Here is a 19,471-nt window from a genome sequence, read left to right on the forward strand (position 1 = left end):
TGGTGACCTCAACTTCCTTCCCATCAATAACTCTGCAGGGCTTACATGTGTGTGCGAGTTAGGGGTAATGTGTTGGGTGAGTAAGAATTGGTCCAAGTTCTGTTGCACATCCCCAGGGCCTGACCTGCGCAATGCCTCCTTTGCCACCCGTACGTAACGTTCTGCCAATCCGTTAGCCCAGGGCGAATAAGGCGAGATGAGGGCATGCCTGACCCCTAGGCCATCTAGGAACAATTCGAATTGCCTGGCTGTTAGCTGTGGCCCATTGTCAGACACTAAGAGATCTGGGCAACCATGGGATGCAAACAGTCTGCTCAATACCTTGATAGTGGCACTTGTGGTTATGTTGTTCATTGCTATTATTTCCAACCATTTGGAGAAGGCATCAACCACTATTAAAAAATACTGAGACCCCACTGGGCCAGCAAAATCAATGTGGATTCTAGACCAAGGACCAGCAGGCTGTTCCCACTCAGCCGGAGTTGTTTTGGGGGGACTGGGCCGTGACTCTTGGCACGGATCACACTTTGAAACCCAACTTTCAATATCAGCATCCAGCCCTGGCCACCATAAATGCCCCCTTGCCAGGCTCTTCATCCTGACAATCCCAGGATGACCCACATGTAACATTTTGAGTACCTTTCCCCTTAGGCTTTTGGGGATGATCACTCTATCCCCCCACAGCAAACAACCTTTTACATACGATAACTCAAGTCTTTTGTTTTTAAAATCACACAATTCAGGTTTCACAACATCATTTTGCCATCCCTTTAGAACACAGTTCACCACTTGTTTAAGGATTTGATCTTGCTGCGTGTGTGCAGCTACCTCTTTTGCTGTGGTTAGTGGGTTTTCCTCGAGTTCTATCATTAGCACATCTGTGGAAGGAACAGGGTCTTCCACTAAGTCTGCTATGGGGCATCTGCTGAGGCCGTCTGCATGATTGATTTCCTTCCCCCCCTTGTGGGTGAGCTCATACTGATACCCTGAGAGGAAAAGAGCCCATCTGATTAGTCTTGGAGACATAAAAGGTGGAGTGGGCTTGTTGGGGGCTAGCAGGCCTAGTAGGGGTTTGTGGTCAGTGACTAGCTCAAAGCTTCTTCCAAAAATGTAATTGTGAAACTTCTTTACCCCTGCCACTAATGCTAGAGCCTCCTTGTCTAACTGGCTATAATTCCTCTCTGTGCTGGTCATGGTTCTTGAAAAAAATGCTATTGGGGCCTCTGTCTTATTAGGTAGAACGTGAGCTAGGACTCCTCCTATGCCGTACGGCGAAGCGTCGCACGTGAGTCTAATGGGTAGTGAAGCACTATATTGGACTACTACACTTTTAGAAGTTAATAAATTTTTTATTTGAGAAAAAGCTTCACGTTCAGTTTTCCCCCATGTCCAGCGGGCTTCCTTCTGGAGTAAACGATGGAGAGGCTCTGCTACTGTTGCCTTCTGCTTTAAAAAAACGGAATAAAAATTAAGGAGGCCCAAAAATGCCTGCAACTCATTCTTATCTCGTGGCTCTGGGGCTTCTCTAATTGCTCTCAGCTTCTCTGTTGTGGGGTGGATACCTTCCTTATCTATTTTATATCTTAGGAATTCTATACTGTTGGTTCCCCAGACACATTTATCAGGCTTGATTCTTAAACCTTTGTTCTGTAACCTCTTAAGTACTTCCCTTATTCTTTTGTTTACTTGTTCCTGGTTTTCCCCTGCAATTAAGATGTCATCAAAGTATGGAATGGCCCCATTTACCCCTGACAATAGGCGTTCCATAATGCTCTGGAATATTCCTGGGGCTATGCTTACCCCAAACTGTAACCTCGTGCATTTGAAAGCCCCCCTGTGCGTTACAATTGTTTGGGCGTTTGCTGTTTGTTCATCGACCGGAAGTTGCTGGTAAGCTTGCGCCAGGTCGATTTTTGTGAACCTTTTCCCCTCCCCCAGGGAGTGTAGCAGTTGTTGCACAACCGGGATGGGGTAGGGGTGGTGTTGGAGTGCCTTGTTCAGGGTCGATTTGTAATCAGCGCAAACTCTTAAAGAGCCATCTGGCTTCAGAGGGGTAACTATGGGAGTTTCCCATGGCCCCTGTTCTACAGGGACCAAAATACCTTGGCTAATGAGTTTGTCCAGCTGTATGTCTAGTTTGGGGAGGAGCGGCAGGGGGACCCTGCGAGGTTTTAGTCTGATCGGTGGGACCTTGGGGTCAATAGAGAAAGATATAGGGGGGCCCTTATACAATCCCAATGTGGGGCTGAACACTTCGGGGAACTCTTTCACAAAGTTAGGCATATCATAACAGTTTACATTACACACACCCGAAATCTCGATCCCCAGTGGTTCCATCCATGCTAAACCCAGAAGAGAGTGCTTGGCCCCTGTTACAATAAGCATGGGAAGGGTACATTTAACATTCTTGAATGCGATAGGTACATTTGCTGTTCCCAAGACCGAGATTACTCCCCCCTGAAAGTCTCTAATCACCAAAGAGGTTTGATTTAGGTCAGCCTTAGACACATTAGGCATATACAGTTTAAATTTTTCCCAGGGCATGATGGTATATCTAGAGCCCGTATCCAGCTCCATTGAGCAAGGTTGGTTATTGAGTAACAGTGATATAACAATTTTAGCCCCTTTTTTGGTTGCCGTGTTATTCACGGAAAATTGAGAGTTACCTCTATAGTAGTCGCGGTTAGCGGTTGAGTAGTTCCTTTGACCCGCGTTGCGGAATGGTCTCCTTTCTCGCGATTGGGGGGTCTGGTTTGGAGGTCGCTGGTATTGCGGTGTGGCAAATGTTTCCTCTGGCGCTGTTGCTCTGCATGCGATGGCGATGTGGCCTCTCCGGTTGCAACGGCGGCATGTAGCGTCTCGGAAGGGGCATCGATGGCGCTGGTGATTTCCCCGGCAGCCCGCGCAGGGTGCTGGGTGAGTAGCTCTCAGGTGTCTCGGCTGGTCTTGCACCAGGAGGCAGTTGTCTCCGCTGGGAATTTGTTGGCTGAGGTTGTCTGTTTCCACGGCGCTGGGAGACGCGGAGTCGATTTTTGCAATGATTTCTCGCCTTCCGTGCTCTTTCAATTCTCTCACCGCTGCGTCGGCTGCTTCTGCGGTTTGCGCCAGTTTAATCACGGTTTGTAGAGTCGGCTCTTCTTCGATGAGGAGTTTATTTCTCACCGTGTTGCTTTTCATGCCGAAAACCAAGGCGTCGGTGAGGCGAGCTTCCGGGTCTTTAAACTTGCATTGAGCAAGTACCGTTCGCAGCCGCGTTGTAAACTGGCTGATCGACTCGGTTTCCCTCTGAGCCATCATGTGGAATTGATGCCGAAAAACCATGGCTGGTTTGGTCGGCTTGAAGTGGCTCGCCAGTTTTTGTTGTAGGACGTCCCACGCTGTGGCTCTTGCTTGTTCCGGTTCGGTGAGAGTTTGGGCAAGTCTGCGGATTTCTGCGCCGCAGTAGTTAAGGAAAATAGCCCGTCTGCGATCGGCTTCGGCGTCCTGCATTCCCGCCGCCTCGAGGAAGATCTCGAAGGTGGCCATGTACTCGTCCCATGTCGATTTCTCGGGATCGAAGAGTTCCGGAGCCTGGCCGATCTGGATTTTGTCCATGTTGCACGCGAAGTTTCTTCCGTCCGTTCGTCGCCAGTGAAGTAGACCCAGAGACAGGGTTTGGAGCAATCGGTACTTTTATTCAGCTCAGAGAACAAGTGACAGCTCAGCAAGATAAAGTGACAATTCAGCGAGTACCGACTGGCTCTGCCTGGAGAAACCGCTCCTTTTATATATATGCGGTTCCCGCCAAAGCTAGAGCCGGCCGCGTCTGAGCCAATCAGGAGCGACTTCCTGCTTGGGCTCAGACAGCGCTGAAAGAGGAACAAACTATTTACAGAGTTACAAGGTAGCCATTACAGGATACAACAGTATGTATGTATTTATGTATGTATCACATATTTTTGCTGAATATTTAAAATTAAGGGAGACTAGGATAGCACTATTTCGGCCTTGTTCTGGTCTCATCAGCTAGCCATACCCTTACTGGGATTTGATCCTGGGGCCTCTGTCTTGTAAGGCAGAGAATTAACCTCTAGGCCACCAGATGTGATCCCTTCAGCTTTGTACCAGGGAGGGGCTATATGTTTTTTCTGTTGGATCACCCTGGTATATTGAAGGAATGTCACAGCTCCTTTTTGCCTCTAGACCCAACCCAGGGCCATTTCAAGGGAGTTAATTTATTCATAGCCAACAAATGTGGTGTCACCAGCACTCTATACACCGGGATCACAATCTCCCTCTTCCTGCTTGCTATACCTCTAGCTATACAGCCAAGCATTCTACTTGCTTTCCCTACCACCTGATCGCACTGTTCACCCATTTTGAGACTGTTAGAAATCACTACCCCTAAATCCTTTTCTGAAGTTTTTGCTAACATAGAACTGTCTATACAATACTCAGATTGAGGATTCCTTTTCCCCAAGTGCATTATTTTACATTTGAAAACATTAAACTGCAGTTTCCACTGCTTTGACCACTTATCTAATAAAGCTATATCATTTGCCATATTACAGATGCCTCCAGGAATATCAACCCTATTACACACTTTAGAGTCATTGGCATATAGGCAAACCTTCCCTACAAAAACCTCCCCTTTATTTCCTAAAAAAAAATTAATTCAGGGAAAAATGTCCCCCCCCTTTTTTTTGTATGTTGGTCTTGTAAATATGTAAATATATAAATAAATAAAATAAAAATCTTTCCTTCAAAAATAAATTTAAGGAAAAATGTTTCCCCATTCCCCCTCCTTTTTTTATATGTTGGTCTTGTAGATATTTTGTCCTCGGAGAGGGGGGCATACAAATCTAAACAACAACAACAACAATAATAATAATAACAACAACAACAATAACAATAATCACAATCCCAGGGGACAGCAGAATTGAGGAGAAGCAGCTAGAGAAATTAGTGAAATACGAAGATCTAAAAATCGAGCTGCAACGACTATGGCATAAGCCAATGAAAGTGGTCCCAGTGGTACAGCGGACATTTGAAAACCATCAGAATTGACAAAATCTCCATCTGTCAATTGCAAAAGGCTGCTTTACTGTGATCGGCAAACATAATTCGCCGCTACAACACGCAGTCTTAGGTGCTTGGGAAGCGCCCGACTGGTGATGAAATTCGAAATCCAGTATAGTGATCTCGTTTGCTGTGTTGTATTGAAATAATAATAATAATAATAATAATAATAATAATAATAATAATAATCCTAGGTGCTTGGGAAGCACCCGACTGGTGATGAAATACGAAATCCAGCATAGGGATCTCGTTTGCTGTGTTGTATTGACATAATAATAATAATAATAATAATAATAATAATAATAATAATAATAATAATAATAGTAATAATAATAATAATAATAAAAATAAAATAATAATAATAATCTAAACTTGGTAAGCTAAGTAGCATCATATTTCACTATTTCACTAGGCTCACTTGAAGAAGTCAGTTGCTAGAAGTTAAAAACTTTTTGATATTTTATAGAATTTGTACAGTGAAAACATCTTGCAAACTTAGAGACGGGACAAGAGAGCTTTTCTGCCGCTATAATGAGATGGCAGTCAGAAAGGCAGAATCTCTGCCAGAAACGTGAGGAGTTAAAACCATCGAGTACTGAATTGCTAGAAAATATCGGAGAGAAGAAACGCAGAACTTCCTTTTCCGGAAGACTGATGGAGGGAAGGTAGCCTGCAGAGCGGCTTTTGTGGTCTTCCGAGGATCGAAGCAGCAGCTGGTAGGTGAGTTGAGGGCAGGTGGGAGGAGAGTCCGGGAGCAAGTTGGGCTGTTTGGTTTCCTCCACGGCCTGGAAGCAGAGAAGCAACTGGGCTGAAACCTGTCAGCTGCTGCAGGTTCCTCTCCTGCCCAAATATAAGCCCACTGGTGCTGCACGCTGTTAAACTGATGGTTGCAATTTTCTGCTAGTGGGAACAATGAAAATGCCTCTTTCAAGTTAGGTTTGATTGTTTGAGAATGGCTTGCCTGCAGAGGTTGTGGGGGTTTGTGACAGAGTTGGAAGGGACCTTGCGAGTCTGCTATTCCGATGCTCTGCACAAGCAGGAGAACCAATACCATTTCAGACAATTGATTAATTGTTCTCAACAAAAGGAAAATTCTCCTTAGTTGTGGGCTGCTTCTCTCCTGAATTAGTTTCCATCCACTGCTTCTTCTCTTGCCTTCTGGTGCATTGCGAAATATGTTGACCCGGTTCTTGACCCTTCGATTATTGGAACACTGCTATGATGTCACCCCTAGTCCTTCCTTTCACTAGACTAGACTAGACATACTCAATTCCTGCAACCCTTCTTTATATGTTTTGACCTCCAGTCCCCAACTGCTCTTGTCTGCACTATTTATAGAGTCTCAACACCTTTTTAAAAATACGGCAATACTCCAAGTGTGATCTTACCAAAACATTATAAATTGATACTGACACTTCAAATGATCTTCATTCTAGCCCTGTATTAAGGCAGCCTAGGATTGCATTAGTTTTTGTGGCCACTGCATCACACTGTTGGCTCTGTTTAGATTATTAGTCACTGGTAAGACTTCAAGATCCATCTCACAGTTACTTCTATTGAGTCAGGTTGTGCCTATTCTGTACCTTGCCATTTGATTTTTTGTGACTAAGTGTACAACCTCTTTTTTTCCTCCACTGAATTTCATTTTGTTAGATAGGGCCCAGTGTTCAAATCTATCAAGATTCTTCTTTATATTGAGTCTGGCTTTTGGGTTGTTGGCTATTCCTGCCAGTGGGTGGAATATAATTCCAAATGAGCTGAATTCCCATTCTAGTCATTCATTGAAATTGTTTATGAAGATATTGAAGAATACTGAGACTAACATAGAGCCTTGGGGTTCTTCACTGCTTACTTCCCTCCATATAGATGTAGTTCCTTTGACCAATGGTTGAGTGCGGTTTGTCAGCCAGTTACAAATCCATCAGATGGTGATCCTGATTTTTTTTCACAGATGTCACTCAACACAACTTGTCGTTAATTATTTGGGGCTCGGTGCTGAGGCAGAATAAGGTCCCTTCCCACTATGTTATTCTCTTACTCTGGTTGCCTAATTATTGACATCACTAACATACAAAGATTCCAACTGGAATTAGCATGATCAATTTAAAGAACAGAAGACTACAAATAGGCAAACTTAGATCAGCTGATGTGCAAGGGAAGAAACCATGTTAAGCTTGTTATATGTTGTTTGTTAACCCAGTGATTTTCAACCTTTTTTGAGCCGCGGCACATTTTTTACATTTACGAAACCCTGGGGCACATTGAACAAGGGGAGGGGGGCGGCTGAAAAAAGTTTGGACAAAAAAATCCTCTCTCTCTCTCTTCCTCCCCTTCACTCTATTTCTTTCTCCCTCCCTCTTTCTCTCCCTTCCTTCCTCTTTCTTTCTCTCTCTCTCCATCCCTCTTTCTTTCTCTTCCTTCCTTCCTCTCTTTTTTGCTCTCTTTCTCCCTCCCTCCCTCCCTCCCTCTATGTCTTTCTCTCTCTCTCTTTTCCTCCCTCTCTCTCTCTCTTTCTCTCTTTCTTTCTCTTGTTTTCTCTCTCTCTCTTGTTCTCTTTCTAGCTCTCTCACGCTCTCTCTCTCTTGCTTTCTTTCTCTCTTGCTTTCTCTCTCTCTTGCTTTCTTTCTCTCTTTTTTTCTCTCTCTTGCTTTTTTTCTCTCTGAGCTTCGCGGCACACCTGACCATGTCTCGCGGCACACTAGTGTGCCCCGGCACACTGGTTGAAAAACACTGTGTTAACCAAACTAATTTATGAGTAGAAATAATAGATTTAAAGATATATTTGCTCCCAACCAGTATATTATGTTCATAGAAGGCTTCATTTTAACAGAAGGCTACAATTGTTTGCATATTTCTTTGGCTACAAAAGCCAACTAGCAGTGGAATATACTAAATATCTTGCTAAATATTGGTCTAGTCACTAAAGTATCATACATTTGCTGATTCCTCCAGTTCAAAGTTTGGAAATGTAAATTAGCATATTACTTAATGTTCAATTTTATAAGAGCTCTGTTTTAAGAGAACTGTCTGAGAGAGCTTATCTACAATTTTGGTCAGGAAACTATCTTTACTGCCCAAAAGCAATATCAGTAAGTCTTACTAAGCCCAACATTTATTACAAAAGCGAGTACAGTTTGTGACAGTTTCCATCATTTTCCAACCATATTTGATGGAGGGGGGGGGGGGGAGGTTCCTACTGTTTTGAGCCTGGAAGTGAAATCTGTGGCATCTCACTATGATACTATGCGGTATTCCAAGTATAAATGCAGTATGGAATGCAGTATGGAATACTGCATTTAGTTTTGATCACCACAATGCAAAAAGGATGTTGAGACTTTAGAAAAAGTGCAGAGAAGAGCAACAAAGATGGAAGCTAAAACATATGAAGATTGGTTGCAGGAACTGAGCATGGCTATTTTAATTGAAAGAAAGACCAGGGGAGACATGATAGCTGTGTTCCAATATCTCAGGGGTTGCCACAAAGAAGAAAGAGTCAACCTATTCTCCAAAGCACCTGAAGGCCGGGCAAGAAGCAATGGGTGGAAACTAAACAAGGAGAGAAGCATCTTAGAACTAAGGAGAAAATTCCTGAAAATTCCGCTGACTTGCATCTTAAGGAGGTACAGTAACTTCACATTTGAAGTATGTGGAAAAATTCAGAATATTGGATTTTATTGTATATTGTTCATGATTGTTGTTAGCCACCCCGAGTTTTCGGAGAGGGGCGGCATATAAATCCAATAAAACTTGAAACTTGAATATTAGTTTCCCAATTCATGTAAACATAATAATCTCTGTGCACAACTGTTTCAGGATCTGGTAAACAATGGAAGTACACAGGAGCTTACACAGAGAAATAATGTTGAACAAGTTATCCCTTAGTGCAGTACATAACCAATTAAGTATGGTGATAGGAATAAAAAAGATAATTCATAAGAATAAAAGGCAAACGTGTTTGACAAGGAGGGTTGCTCTTAAGGCCAAATTAAAAATGAAAAGGAAACATAATAAAGTATATCTCCAGCATGACCACATTGTACATATTTTCAACAAGAGCTTTAATAAGTAAGTTTTACTTTGCAAGATGTAGAGCTATAGCTCTCTATATTAAATATGAAATAAATACTCCATATTAACATGTTGACAAGAAAAAAGAATAAAGAAAAGAAGGGAAATAAATGAGACTATAGTAGGTCAATTGGCATTTAGGAATAGCATTTATAAGCTGGGGGGTTTTTATGGGAAATTTAAAATGTTATTAACCAATGGATGGAATAGTAATGCCAAGAATTGTCTTTGTTTAAATATAGAGAATGAGTTACAATAAAATTTTAAAAGTTAGAAAGTTGGAAGGGAGATTCGTACGGCCCGCACCCTCCTTGCCTTCCGTAAGAATCTGAAGACGCACTGGGGCCATTAGAACTCTGCCCCCTGCCCAGTGAATGTGTCGAGAGAATCTGGTGTGAATGGAATGATTGTTTTTAATCGTTTTTTGGGGGGGGAGGGTTAGATTTTAATTAGTTGGATTATAATGTGTATTGTACATTTTATATGTTGTGAGCCGCCCTGAGTCTTCGGAGAGGGTGGCATAGAAATCCAATAAATAAACAAACAAACAAACAAACAAATAAAAAGTAAAAAAAATAAAAAAAATAAAAAAATAAAAAATACAAATACAGTGGTACCTCGATTCTCAACCACAGTTCTGGAAGTGTGGTCGAGAACCGATTTGGTTGAGAACCGAAACAATTTAAAATCAATTCCTCTCCTCAGTTGTCTCTCCCTCTAGCTTGCCTGCTTCTGTCCCCGTGTGTGTGTGTGTGTGTGTGTGTGTGTGTGTGTGTGTGTCTCTCTCTGTAGCTTCCGTCTTCAGTTCTCTTGCTCGTCCCTGTCTCTCTCCCCCTCCCCTCTCTCTCTCTGTGTAGCTTGCTGGCTTCCGGCTTCAGTTCTCTTGCTCGTCCCTGTCTCTCTCTGTCTCTCTCTCTCTCTGTCTAGCTTGCCGGCTTCCGGCTTCAGTTCTCTTGCTTGTCCCTGTCTCTCTCTCTCTCTCTCTCTCTCTCTCTCTTTCTGTAGCTTGCCGGCTTCCATCTTCAGTTCTCTTGCTCGTCCCTGTCTCTCTCCCCCCCCTCTCTCTCTCTGTGTAGCTCTCGTCCCTGTCTCTCTCTCTCTCTCTCTCTGTACCTTGCCGGCTTCTGTCTTCAGCTCCCTCTAGTGTTCGAGTTCCAAATATTTGTTCAGATTTCAGGGCAAAAGTTTCTTGAATTTCCTGGTCGAATACCGATTTGTTCGAACTGAGAAGCGTTCAAAAACCGAGGTACCACTGTAAATACAAATAAATACAGTAGAACCCCGACTTACGAGTTTAATTGGTGCCAGAAGGAGGCTCGTAAGTTGAAAAGCTCGTATGTCGAAACATTGTTTCCCATAGGAAACAATGGAAAAGCGATTAATGCATGCAAGCCCCACGGGGAAGGGCTTGAGCCGCCGCCCGAGACTCACGAAAGCGCCGCCGGGCCGATTGCCAAGCGTGGGCGGGGCGTGGGAGGAGGCAGCGCCGCACCGGACCCCTCAGGCTGCTCCGCCCGGGATGGGGCTCCTCCGGAGGGGCGCGTGGGGTCATGCAGCCCATGAACTAGAGGCGAGCCGCGCGGCAAGACAACGGGCTGAGCACAGCCGAGCAAGGGAGCACTGCGCCTCCGAGGGGGTGGACCTCGGCGCTGGTTCGCGGGGCAGCTGGAGTAAAATCAAAACGGCGTCCTCCGGCCAGCGCCAGCGTTTGAGGCGGCAGCTTGAGGAATAAAAGGCGGCGGCGGCGCGAAGGCAAGCGCCGCTCGCCTCAGGATATCCGCGCACAGCCTGCTCAACAGCGTCTTCTCGTGCTCTTCCTCGCCAGCGGCTGCCGGGAGTCCTCCGCTCTGCCCCAAGAGCTTCTCCAAGCAGGGGCTTCGCCAGACCCGCAGCCTGGACCCCGCCGTGATTGGCCGCTCCGGCGGGGAAGAAGGGACGGCGCCGGAGAGCTCGGGCCGCTTCGCGCGCACCAAAATGACTAGCGGTCCTTCGGCCGAATACTTGGCGGCCTTTACTTCGCGCGCGCTGCTGCAGCCGCCCCGCAGGGTCCAAAGCGGCGCCTTCTCGCTCTCTGTGCCCAGCACGCCTCTGGAGAAGTCCCCCTCAGGCAGCTTCCACTTCGACTACGAGGGCCCTCGAGGCAAGAGGCTCACGGCGTGGGAGCTGCCCTTTTTGGTGCGCGCGCCCTCAGCCTCGGCTCTCAGCGGCGGCTATGGGGGCAACGGGGCCAACAGCATCTTCTTTTCCCCCCGAAAGTGGCTCCAGCAGAGGAAGGGATAGCTCGTATCCCGAATTTGGGCTCGTAAGTTGAAGAGAAATATCCCTCCCCTCCTAGCTCGCATCTCAAAATGCTCGTATATAGAGCAGCTCGTATGTCGAGGTTCTACTGTACAAATAAATGCAAATAAATAAATAAGAAAGGGGAGAAGAAAATAAACATTTCGGGCATCTAGAGATGATAGAACTAAAAAGATGGCGAGTAAAGATACCAATTGGGGAGAGGGAGAAATACGACCTAAAATCAAGAGGCATACGTGATAATTACTATTTTTGGAAGTTAAGTTATAGCATTTAATTACGAAGAAAGTGGAAAATTAGAGGTTGTAGACCCAGGCAACAAAAATAGGAGGAAAGAGACAGCATTAGAGTAATCAATGAGTGGAATGGGTGGGAGGTTATGCATGAGATAAATGAATATAGTATGAATGATAAATTTAGCACACCTGATGATGGAGAGGCAGGAGAGGTGGTGGGGGTCTATCTCTGGGGAGGCCGAGGGCCGGAATATTCCAGTTCTGCTGGGGAGAGGCAGATATGATGGGATTCGTGGGGCAGGCCATTCTAGGGGAAGAAGGGATCGCTGCCTGAAAGAGATCCCTTGTTCCGGCCCCATGAGCTCAAACTGGGGTACTGGTAACAAGTGTAATCTGGACCCTGGGCTGAATGCCAGGTCGGTGGTAAATAAAGCTCTCCTTATCCGGGATATTATCCTGGAGGAGGAGGCCAACATGGTATGTTTGACTGAAACCTGGCTGGGCCCAGAGGGAGAACTTCCTCTCTCCGAAATGTACCCAGCCTTTCGTAAGCTACTTAAAACCCACCTATGTCGCCAGGCTTGGGGTAACTGAGTTACCCCTAGGCCATGGTAGATTTGTGTATGTTATGACTGAATTGTATGGTTTTAATAATGGAGTTTTTATGTGTTTTTTAATATATTGGATTTGTGACATTTTATTTTGTTGTGAGCCGCTCCGAGTCCTCAAAGAGGGGCAGCATACAAATCTAATAAACTATTATTATTATTATTATTATTATTATTATTATTATTATTATTATTATTATTATTAATAGTAGATATACCCGGAATAATATATTAAAAAATATAAATATATGTAAAGGGAAAGATATAAGTTTAAGAAATAGCTCTGATGTTGAAATGAAGTTAAGGCTTCTGAATTGCTAGTCTGCTAACCATAAAATGGATTATGTAGAAACATAGAAACATAGAAGACTGATGGCAGAAAAAGACCCCATGGTCCATCTAGTCTGCCCTTTTACTATTTCCTGTATTTTATCTTACAATGGATATATGTTTATCCCAGGCATGTTTAAATTCAGTTACTGTGGATTTACCAACCACGTCTGCTGGAAGTTTGTTCCAAGGATCTACTACTCTTTCAGTAAAATAATACTTTCTCATGTTGCCTTTGATCTTTCCCCCAACTATGATCTTTCCCCCAACTAAGTACTCAGGGAAGGATAAGAGGGAGAAAGAGGAAGTGGAAAGGGATAGACAGAGAGAGGAGGGAAGTAGGAAAGAGGTAGAGAAGGAGAAAGAAGGTAGAGGGAAGAGGGAGATAATGGGAGGGGAGTAGTTTGAAATATAGAAGGAAAGCAGACTGGAGATAAAAGTATGAAAGGAGAAAACCAAGGATATGATATGATATTATGATATTTTGGATAGAAATATATAACTGGATGTCTCGATAAGATAGCATATGTATGAATGTTTGGGTAAGTTTGGTGAAAAAATAAAAATTATTTTAAAAAAATAAATGAGTGACCACACATAGAATATAAGTGCTGGAAAATCTCCAAAGGATTGTGGGGAAATGCAGACTTAGCAAATCAAAGCTGATTATGCACAAGAAGATCCATTGCATTGGATTACTAATTTGAACTTTTCTTATCACAACCAAATGAAATGAAAAAAATAATGTTTAGTTGTATAAACAAGGTACATCCTTGTTTTTAGTACAATGGATTGCTTGCATAAAATTAGTTGTCTGGGTATCATTTACTTAATTTTCTGGGTACAGTGATACCTTGTCTTACAAACTTAATTGGTTCTGGGACGAGGTTCTTAAGGTGAAAAGTTTGTAAGACAAAACAATGTTTCCCATAGGAATCAATGGAAAAAACGATTAATGCGTGCAAGCCCAAAATTCACCTCTTTTGCCAACCGAAGCGCCTGTTTTTGTGCTGCTGGGATTTCCCTGAGGCTCCCTTCCATGAGAAACCCCACCTCCGGACTTCTGTGTTTTTGCAATGCTGCAGGGGAATCCCAACATCGCAAAAATGAGTGCTTCACTGGCAACGGAAATACGGTGGTGGGGTTTACCAACGAAGGGAGCATCGGTGAAATCGCAGCATCGCAAAAACTCCGAAGTCCTTGAAACTCCACCTCCGGACCTCTGTGTTTTTGCGATGCTGCGATTTCACTGAGGCTCCCCTCACTGGGAAATCCCACCTCTGCACTTCCGTTGCCAGCGAAGCGCCCGTTATTGCGCTGCTGGGATTTCCCTGCTGGGATTCCCCTGCAGCATCACAAAAACACGGAAGTCCAGAGGTGGGGTTTCCCATGGAGGGGAGCCTCAGGGGAATCCCAGCAGCGCAAAAACGGGTGCTTCGCTGGCAACACAAGTCCGGAGGCGGAGCATTCCAGTGGCGGCAGTGGGTTTGTAAGGTGAAAATAGTGTGTAAGAATAGGCAAAAAAATCTTAAACCCCGGGTTTGTGTATCGAAAAGTTTGTATGACGAGGCGTTTGTAAAACGAGGCATCACTGTATCTCATCTAGTGGTGGGCTGCAGGCAGAACAAACAGGTACGCAGTACCATATATACTCGACTATAAGCCTAATTTTGCTACCGGTACTGTGTACCAGTTTGTTGACATACATTTTTTCATATCTGGAAGTCAGTGTTGAGAAAAGGTCAATAGTAAAGTCAAATAGAGCAGACAGTAATGCTAGCTTCCCCCTGTAAAGAAGATAATGGCTTGAATGAAAACACCACTAAACAAGGCTTTGTCCATATTTTTCTCTTTTAGTGATCATGGCAACATGGTGGTACACCAGAAGACACACATGAAGGAGAAAACATGACTCTGCAAATTGTGTAAATGTTTCATTACAAATTTTCAGATCATATCCGTGAGAAAGGTTTCAAAGAGAGAATTCCAGTCTGGTGAAGCAAGGAAGACTCGCAAAGAAGAGAAAACATTTGAAAGTGCTGACTATAAAACTTCCCGTCACAATTTCAGTCATGAAACACCAGAATATTAACACAAGGGAGAAACCCTTCAAATGTCCTGAGTGTGGGAAAGGTTTTAGTGATAGTTCCAAGGTGGCGCAACACAAGAGGACTCACACAGGAGAGAAACCCTTTGAATGTCCTGAGTGTGGGAAAAGTTTTAGTGATCATTCCAGCCTGGTGCAACACCAGAGGACTCACACAGGAGAGAAACCCTTTGAATGTCCTGACTGTGGGAAAAGTTTTAGTCATAATTCCAGCTTGGTAAGACACCAGAGGACTCACACAGGAGAGAAACCCTTTGAATGTCCCGATTGTGGGAAAGGTTTTAGTCATAATTCCAGCCTGGTGCAACACCAGAGGACTCACACAGGAGAGAAACCCTTTGAATGTCCTGACTGTGGGAAAAGTTTTAGTCAGAATACCACCCTAGTGAGACACCAGAAGACTCACACAGGAGAGAAATCCTTTGAATGTCTTGTCTGTGGGAAAAGGTTTAGTAATAGTTCCCGCCTGGTGCAACACCAGAGGACTCACACAGGAGAAAAACCCTTTGAATGTCCTGAGTGTGGGAAAAGTTTTAGTGATAGTTCCAGCCTGGTGAGACACAAAAGGACTCACACTGGAGAGAAACCCTTCAAATGTCCTGAGTGTGGGAAAAGTTTTAGTGATAGTTCCAAGCTGTCAAAACACAAGAGGACTCACACAGGAGAGAAACCCTTTGAATGTCCTGAGTGTGGGAAAAGCTTTTGTCAGAGTTCCAGCCTGGTGAAACACCAGAGGACGCACACAGGAGAGAAACCCTTTAAATGTCCTGAGTGTGGCAAAACGTTTAGTGAGAGTTCCAGCCTGGTGAAACACAAGAGGACTCACACAGGAGAAAAGCCCTTTAAATGTCCTGAGTGTGGGAAATGTTTTAGTGATAGTTCCAGCCTGGTGAAACACAAGAGGACTCACACAGGAGAGAAACCCTTTGAATGTTCTGAGTGTGGGAAAAGTTTTAGTCGTTATTCCAGCCTGGTGCAATGTGAGAGGAATCACACAGGAGAGAAACCGTTTGAATGTCCTGACTGTGGTAAAGGTTTTAGTCAGAGTTCCGACCTGGTGCAACATCATAGGAGTCACACAGGTGAGAAACCCTTGGAATGTCCTGACTGTGGGAAAAGTTTTAGTCGTAATTCTAGCCTTTTGAATCACCAGAGGACTCACACAGGAGAGAAACCCTTTGAATGTCCTAACTGTGGGAAAAGTTTTAGCCATAATTCCAGTCTGGTGCGACATCAGAGGACTCACACAGGAGAGAAACCCTTTGAATGTTCTGACTGTGGGAAAGGTTTTAGTCAGAGTTTCAACCGGGTGCAACACCAGAGGACTCACACAGGAGAGAAACCATTTGAATGTCCTGACTGTGGGAAATGTTTTTGTCGTAATTCTAGCCTTTTGAATCACCAGAGGACTCACACAACAGACAAACCCTTTGAATGTTCTTGATGTGTGAAGGTTTTAGTGATAGTTCCAGACTGGTGCAACACAACAGGACTCACACAGTAGAGAAACACTTTGAATGTCCTGACTGCAGAAAAAGCTTTAGTCAGAGTTCCCACCTGGTGCAACACCAGAGGACTCACACACTAGAGAAACACTTTAAATGTCCTAGAAACATGGAAACATAGAACATTGATGGCAGAAAAGACCTCATGGTCCATCTAGTCTGCCCTTATACTATTTCCTGTATTTTATCATAGTATGGATTTATCCCAGGCATTTTTAAATTCAGTTACTGTGGATTTACCAATCACGTGTGCTGGAAGTTTGTACCAAGCATCTACTACTCTTTCAGTAAAATAATATTTTCTCACATTGTTCATGATCTTTCTCCCTACTAAGCTCAGATTGTCCCCCCTTGTTCTTGTGTTCACTTTCCTATTAAAAACACTTCACTCCTGAACCTTACAGATTGAGTTCATTTAGTCCTTCCTGATAAGTTTTATGCTTTAGACCAGAGGTCCCCAACCTTTTTTGCACCAGGGACCGGCTTTAAGCTAGACCAGTTTTCCATGGCCCAGTGGGGGGGGGGGGGAGCTAGCTGTCAGCGGCGCCGTAAAAGGGGCGATCAAGAGAGGAATGGGTGAATGAATGGACGAAGGGTGGGAAGGAAGGAAGGAAAGAGGGAAGGGACAGGAACAGAAGAAGGGTGCAAAGGAAGCAAGGAAAGGTGTGAAAGGGGAGAGTAAGAGAGGAAGGAGTGAAAGAAGGGAATGAGGGAGGAAAAAAGGGAGGAAGGAAAAGGAAAGCAAGAAATGGAGGGAGGAAAGGAAGGAAGGAAAGAAAGAAAGAAGGGGGGAAGGGACAGGAACAGAGGAAGGAAGCAAGGAAACTTATGAAAGGGGAGAGTAAGGGAAGAAGGTAGGAAGGAGAAAGAAAAGAAGAAATAGAGGAAGGGAAGGTAAAAGAGAGAAAGAAAAAGAGCAAGAAAGAAAGCAAGAAAGAGAAAGAAAGAAAGAAAGAAAGAAAGGCAACTTCAAAGAAAGGCTCACTGAGCATCTCTCTCTCTCTCTCTCTTTCTATCCCTCTTTCTTTCTTTCTCTTCCTTTCTCTCTCTCCTCTTCCTTTATCTCCTCTCTCTCTCCCTCTCTCTTTCTCTCCCCCCTCTCTCCCCTTTCCCTCTCTCTTTCTCTCTCTCCCTCTCTTGCTATCTCTCCCCCCTTTCCCTCTCTCTTTCTCTCTCTCCCTCTCTTGCTATCTCTCCCCCCTCTCCCTCTCTCTTTCTCCCTCTCCCTCTCTTTCTCTCTCTCCCTCTTTCTCTCTCTTCTTCTCACTTTCTCTCTCTTGTTTTCTTTCTGTCTCTTTTGCTTTCTCTCTCTCTCACTCTTTCTTGTTTTCTTTCTCACGCTCTTTCTCTCTCTTGTTCTCTCTCTTGCTATCTCTTTCTCCCCCCTTTCTCTCACTCTCTCTTTCTCACTTTCTCTCTATCTTGCTGTCTGTTGCTCTCACTCACTCTCGTTCTCCGTTCTTCTCAGCGGTGACGCGCGCACGCCCTGCCCGCCTCACCTTTGCGAGAGCACTTTCGCCCCGGGCTCTCAGCAAGGGGGTTGTAGGAGAGGTGGGGCCGGCGAAGGTGATAGTCAATGTCGGGGGCGCACAGGCGGTTGCACGCGCTCCCTATCTCCCTGCTAGCCCACTCGGAATATTCAAAATAAGAAAAGCCTTCGCCGGCAAAGGTTTTTCTTATTTTGAATACTTCGAGTGGGCTAGCAGGGAGATAGGGAGCGCGTGCAACCGCCCGTGCGCCCCCGACATTGAAGACCTCCGCTGAGAAAAGCCTTTGCCGGCATTTCCTCTCGGCGTCAAGGAGGCGCAGCGGCGGGCGGAGAGAGGGAAGGGGGGGCAGCAGCGTCCCTCCTGGCCTTGGCGGGCCGCCCGACCCTCCCCACCTCCTGCAAACGCGGCGGGCGGCGGGGGGAGAGCGAGGAGCCGGTTCCGGCGGGCGCGGGGCTTGGCTGGCTGGCGGGGGGAGCGCCGCTGGTGGTGCGGAAAGGCCGAGGGGGCCCTGGCGCCGCGGACCGGCTGAAAACCCCCAACGGCCCGGTGCCGGTCCGCGGACCGGCGGTTGGGGACCTCTGCTTTAGACCTTCCAGCATTTTTGCTGGCCATCTTTGGACTCATTCAATTGTATCAATATCTTTTTGTAGGTGAGGTCTCCAGAATTGAACACAGTATTTCAAATGTGGTCTCACCAGTGCTATACAGCAGGATCACATTCTCCCTCTTCCTGCTTGTTATACCTCTAGCTATGCCACCAAGCATTCTACTCACTGACTGTAGGAAAAGGTTTTAATGATAGTTCCAGCCTGGAGAAACACAAGAGGAGAAAACCCTTTGAATGTCCTGAGTGCAGGAAAAAATTTAGTCATAAGTTCAGCCTGGTGAGACACCAGGAGTCTCATACAGGAGAGAAACCTTTTGAATGTCCTGATTGTGGGAAAGGTTTTAGTCATAATTCTAATGTCGTGCAACACCAGAGGACTCATACAATGTCCTGATTGTGGGAAAGGTTTCAGTCATAATGCCCATCTCATGGTATACCAGGGGACTCACGCAGGAGAGAAACTCTTTGAATGTCCCGATTGTTGGATTGTTGCATCCCTCTCATCCCGGATATAAATTGTTTCAACTCCTACCCTCAAAACGTTGCTACAGAGCACTGCACACCAAGACAACTAGACACAAGAATATTTTTTCCCCAAACACCATCACTCTGCTAAATAATTCCCTGAACACTGTCAAACTATTTACTAAGTCGGCACTAGTATTACTACTAGATTTTTCTCATCATTCCAATCAGCCGTTTCCTCCCACTAATGACTGTAACTTGTTGCTTGTATCCTTAAGATTTTTATTAATATTGATTGTTTCCTCATTGCTTATTTGACCCCTACAGTCATTAAGTGTTGTACCTCATGATTCTTGACAAATGTATCTTTCCTTTTATGTACACTTAGAGCATATGCACCAAGACAAATTCCTTGTGTGTCCAATCACACTTGGCCAATAAAGAATTCTATGAATATTCTTATTGTTGGAAAGGTTTTAGTCATAATTCCAGCCTGGTGAAACACTGGAGGACTCACAGGAGAGAAACCCTTTGAATGTTCTGATTGTGGAAAATGTTTCTGTCTTATTTCCCATCTTGTGATACACCACTGATGTTAAAAAGATTATGAAGAGATTAAGAATTGTCTGGGCAACGGGCCTCGAACAGCAGGAACAGCTGGGTCTGGACTTACTGAAACAAGTAGGGAGCAGTGTTCCT

General features: G+C 44.8%; 1 pseudogene; it reads left to right on the forward strand.

Annotated features, from left to right (window-relative positions):
* LOC139155755 (zinc finger protein 850-like) overlaps positions 1-16,609 on the forward strand; it is a 45,700-nt pseudogene extending 29,091 nt beyond the window's left edge.
* Positions 16,610-19,471: the final 2,862 nt, after the last annotated feature.

The sequence above is a fragment of the Erythrolamprus reginae genome, unplaced genomic scaffold, assembly GCF_031021105.1.
Source record: "Erythrolamprus reginae isolate rEryReg1 unplaced genomic scaffold, rEryReg1.hap1 H_51, whole genome shotgun sequence".
Lineage (NCBI taxonomy): Eukaryota > Metazoa > Chordata > Lepidosauria > Squamata > Dipsadidae > Erythrolamprus > Erythrolamprus reginae.